General features: G+C 36.5%; 1 pseudogene; it reads left to right on the top strand.

Moving 5' to 3' along the window:
• Positions 1-49: 49 nt before the first annotated feature.
• Positions 50-273, top strand: LOC145241784 (U2 spliceosomal RNA; annotated as a pseudogene).
• Positions 274-5,635: the final 5,362 nt, after the last annotated feature.

Below are 5,635 nucleotides of genomic sequence, written 5' to 3'. Positions count from 1 at the left end.
ACTAAGTTTGAAGTTAAAAAAATAAGATTTATTATGATAAAAAATTTTAATAAAATCTTGGCCTTTTGGTCAAGATCAAAGTGTAGTATCTGTTCTTCAGATGCTGCACTTCCATATCTTGTTCTCTTTCGGTGGAGGAGAAATCCTTCACGACTGAGACAATTTTTATTTTTGTACCTTTTCTCCACGTTAAAAAACGACCCTGGTGTCTAACTCTGCCCCGTGGGGAGGCATAGTAAATAGGTACTCTATAAATATTTTATAAAAGTCCTTACTGTAAATAAAAATAGTCAAACTTCAAACAAAAATGATGATAAAATAAAGTATATATATATATATATATATATATATATATATATATATATATATGTGTGTGTGTGTGTGTGTGTGTGTGTGTGTGTGTGTGTGTGTATGCGTATCTTTTTTTTTTATTTAACTTCAGTAAGTTTTAAGATATCAAGGGGCTCCCTCCTGGAGCTAACACTTGATTCTGTTATGATTTAAATTTATATCCGAGGGCTCTTGTAAGAATAGATGCTGTTCCCTTTTTGTGTGATCCTGTGTTTATATATAAACTATATATTTTAAGGTTTATATCATTGTTTAAATAAGAAACTCGATGAAGTTATTGGGCATTGGTGATCTTTTTTATTCTGAATACAATTGATCATCAATCACCAATATTTCGTAATTTTGAAGAAAATAAAAATAGAATAATTTTATTTTTTTTGAATGATCAGATTGTATAATACGGTTGAAGATGTACTGCTAGATACATAACATAAGCGGTTGACTGATCAGATCAGAACTCTCCGATCACTTATTTAACAAAAGCAATGATCGAAGTGAAAGAGTGACCCAACCACCGGGATTTCGTCTTAAGACCTCACGATTAGCTACCCACGACTTATAGGTACTCGTGTTTTCAAGAAAGGGTGCCCCTATAAATGGATCACAGTCGGCGAATTTGTAGTCCCAACGACAAAGCGATCGACTGATATGAACGCTCCTTCAGTAAATACATACGCAGCCTTTGTTCAATACTGCGGAAACAATGGCTACCCCCTGTAAGGCTTGCTGCTCGGTTAATTGTGAAGCAAGCGTTGTGCACTCATCAACCATCATTCTCCTGGGTCGGCACTGCTTGGTTCCAGTGGCAAGGAAAAGTCCAGGACGATTGGAAACTCTGCCGAGATAAAAGGAGCACCAAAGCATCTGCCATTCTCAAATGGTCACCCATTTTCGTTCTGACCAAACTTAATGTCACTGAACTTTTGTTATCTAACGGAAACCGGTGTATCATCGTGATTATGCTGAATAACAATAGTTATTCAGTAAATAAATACGTAAGTAAACAAACAAATGCTACGCAGTTTACTTGTACTGTTTTTCCGTCTACAGTTGCTAGTTAACAGATTACTTGTGTTGGCATTTCCTTTGAGAGACAATGGCTATTTTATTGATGCAGAGGAATGCCGGTGTATCATGAACATATATCTGCATCAGGACCCATTCCGTCACATCACATGCCACTCCTTTGTCGAAATTATCACACACACACACACACACACACACACACACACACACACACACACACACACACACACACACGCGCGCGCGCGCGCGCACACACGCGCGCGCACACGCACACGCACACACATCCTTTTTATTCTAAGTAAAAGGAAAAAAAAACTCTCCTACTGTTTTTCTTTACGAGGAACGCAGATCTGTCTCTGATGAGTTGTTTGGTGAGTTTCCGCTATTCAATGAAACGTGTGTAAAACGTACTGCAGTAGCATATAAATAAAGTACTATGAGTGTGAAATAAATACATCCTCTAGGTTTGAAATGATTACTAACTTATATATATATATATATATATATATATATATATATATATATATATATATATATACTAGCAGGCCGCCTGGCATTGCCCGGTCGTAAAATACGCTTAAATACGATATTTTGATTAATGCAGATTTCGTATGTATTATTATATTATATTGGACCCAATGTATAGTAATCGTTTTAAAAAGTTAAAAAAAACAAACAAATGACACACGCGTCATTATCCCGAATCGAAACCGAAACATTTAGCTTACGATTTACTTTTTCCTTGGACATTAATGCGTTAACTATGAAGACATGTTCGCTGCAAGGCTAAAAATTAAAATATAAACCAATAGCTATTACGTTACACATGCATATTCGTAATGCCGTCTTTCGACCTTCACCTAGCAAATTCCATTTCTTTAATTTTCACACTTTTGCACCAATGGTCCCCGGCTAAACCCCAAACATAAAGTTTTGCATGGGTTCGCGTATCTTATATATTAAGTTTCATGTCTGTAAACCAAAAACTGACAGGATTTTACGAAGGGAAAATTTAAACAAATATATATGTGCATACAGAAATATATAGAAAAAGAGGTTTGTGTTTACTATAACTTTTTTACGCAAATATTACGCAAGTATAAATCATGTAGAATATCTGCATCTAATAGTTAAGTATAGATGATCATCCAATCAGAAAACCGAAAAAAAAAAACTAATAGAGAATTAATTAAAATGAATGTTTAAAAGAATATGCAAATTAGCTAGATTGTTTGCAGATGAATGCAATTCCACAACCCATATATATCAAAGTTGTGTTTTCTTTTTAAATAAACAGAAAAAAGGTTCGCCTTTTTTCTTGTTTGCCTTCGAGCCAAAATCTTTTTCTGTTATCAAAGTGTAGTATCTGTTCCGGCAGATGCTGCAATCAAAGACCATATGTGGGGGCAACCCCACATATCGGACCATTGCTCTTGAGCAATCAGTTTTGGTTAATGTAGGGGAAACCCTTCTTACCAATTGTCACTATCCAGTTCCCGTTCGGGTGAACTGTCCCCTCTCGGGGGAACTGTCCCCCTCCCCTCACTCCCCACACAAAAAAACGGCCCTGTGCCTAATTTGCTCAGTGGGGAAGCAAATAAATAGCTAAACAGAAAAAAAGGTTCGCCTTTTTTCTGGCCTTCGCGCCAAAATCCAAGTGTAGTATCTATTCCGGCAGATACTGCAACCAAAGACCTTTTCCGTTGCGGCAATCAGTTTCTGGTCAATGTAAGGGCAATCTTATATAGCAAGAGGCTCTCACTACCAGCCTTCCCTCATCTCGGGGGAGCTGATCCCCCTGTCCCTTCCCCATCCCCCTCTCCACATTGAATAACAGCCTCATGCCTAATTTGCTCTCATAGGGAAGCAATAACCTTTTCTTTTTTTTTTTGATGGAGGAAGTCGATTAAATATGGACTGGCGTGTAGCTCCTCACGTCCTCCTACGCAATCTGAGATAAAATATATATTTTTTTTAGTTAATTTATAATGAAGCTAACCTCAGAAGGGGCACGGCACACACACACACACACACACACACACACACACACACACACACACACACACACACACACATATATATATATATTTATAGGATAAGTCACGGGGAAACTAATGTTTTGAAAAAAACAAACTCTGCGAAGAATATTTAAAGACTACCTATCCCACTCCCTATCCCTTACTCAAGGAGAGCAAGGAGCGTTTTGAAAACATCCGTTTCCCGTGATTCATCGTATATATATATATATATGTGTGTGTGTGTGTGTGTGTGTGTGTGTGTGTGTGTGTGTGTGTGTGTGTGTGTGTAAACAATATTTTCTTACATTCCAAAAAACAATATTTTATCCATTTAACCAATCCCAGTCATTTGTTAAAAAGAAAAAATCGATACAACGGTACAATTATTGATCCGTGTCGTTCATAGAACAATTGTTGTTTATATGTCAATCCCGGATCACATTGAGAAAAAAAACCCCAGAAAATTCTCAGTAAATTCTAATGAATCCATGGAAGAAAGATTCGGGATAGATATACAAATACCTTCTGTTATTTTGAAAACGAATCAAATACGTCATTGTCCTGACGTCTCTCTTTGAAAAAAAAATGTGTTGGTAGACTGAATAAAATCTTGGTCTTTGGAACGTAGCAAAATTTTGTTTATTTCTATATGCTCTGTTGTTCTATGTTAATAATCATCGCGCTTTAACTTTGGAACGGTTCGAATATATATATATATAAATAATTATATATAAAAATGTGTTATATTGAGCGTATAGATCTTCTTGTTTTTTACTATTTTGTTTGTCTCATTCTTTAAACACCTAATCGGGTAATCGTGGCAATCTTACATATTTACCGATTCAAGCGACTTCCGGCTATAAAACACAACAGAAGTAAACCTGAAGACCCAACTATATTATGCCTCTTTACTTAATCTATTCCGATTGTGTCGTCTGAAATGCTACCAAAAGCAAGATAAATTACTCTTCTGTGATAAACGATTTAAAAATTGGTACAAACCTGTTTTTGTGCAACTTATAGGGTCCCGTGCAGTCAAAAAGAATGAAGAAAAAAGAAAAGAACAGTTTTTCTCTTTATATGCTTGCGATGTTGTCACCTAATATGCAAATGAGATGCTCCCGGTTTGAAAAAAAAACAAAAAAAAAAACATTGAATTTTCAGGGATTGAGTAGGTTTTGGATGTTAATGTTGGAGTAGGAAGTTTTGTCAGTAGTGCGTCGTGTTTTGAAGTTGAGAGTTTTTGACAACAGTGTGTCGAATTTAACCCCGGAAATTGTTACTTAGTGGTGCAGCATAGTTAACCATCCTTCAGGGCAAGTGTAGAATAGTTAACACTTGATTGCTTTAACCACCAGCTATTTCGGCATGAAGAAATCATATATATATATATATATATATATATATATATATATATATATATATATATATATATATATTACATAGGCATCACAACTTATCAAGGCTAAGAGACCACTCGAGGATAAGGGTTAAAGAGTGTACAGTAGAAATTGGAAAACATAGTAATCGTTAGTGATGGAAATTCGGTAAATTTGTTAACAAGTGGAACGGCTATTCAAGAACTTGTTTGCATTAGACTTGAAGACAACCATATTGTAGTCAGCTGGAAAGCAAAAAAACGGAGGACAATTCCACAGGCGTGCAGTTCTAAGAAAGAAGCTTTGTTCATAGAATCTATGTTTAGGTTTAGGCACAGATAAAGAGTGGGGGAGTAATTATTGATAGTGTTTTCAGCTACACGAATGTTTCTTGTGAAAGTTTGGTGAGGAGGGACCATAGACAAGCTCAGTCGAACACTTTCCATGAAAATAACGATACAGCAGAGACAAACTCGCAACATCTCTTCTGTGAGAAAGAGGTTGCAGGGAAGAGAAAAGGACATCTCCTACGAGGCTACAAAGTCTATTTTGAACTCTATCAAGGCAGGACAAGTCCTTTCTAGCAGCTCCTGCCCAGATGTTGCAACAGTATTCCATCCTTGGATGTACCTGGCTCTTATATAGATAGAGAATTGCATCAGGGGTGAGATATCTACTGGATCGATAGAAGGATCCCATCATTTTTCCAGCGGCCTTGGCAACAGATTTGATGTACGTGTTCCATTTAAGATCAGGAGTAATGGTCAAGCCCAGAAGCTTGTCAAAACTTTAGGCTTCCACAAGACGAGAGCCATTCATTTCAATTGATGCCAGATGTGAATCAGAACGTTGATGATGTAA

Source organism: Euprymna scolopes, chromosome 20 (genome assembly GCF_053919585.1).
Source record: "Euprymna scolopes isolate OS-2025 chromosome 20, ASM5391958v1, whole genome shotgun sequence".
Lineage (NCBI taxonomy): Eukaryota > Metazoa > Mollusca > Cephalopoda > Sepiida > Sepiolidae > Euprymna > Euprymna scolopes.
Note: the sequence above shows the minus strand (reverse complement) of the source record. Positions and strands in the feature narration are given on the sequence as shown.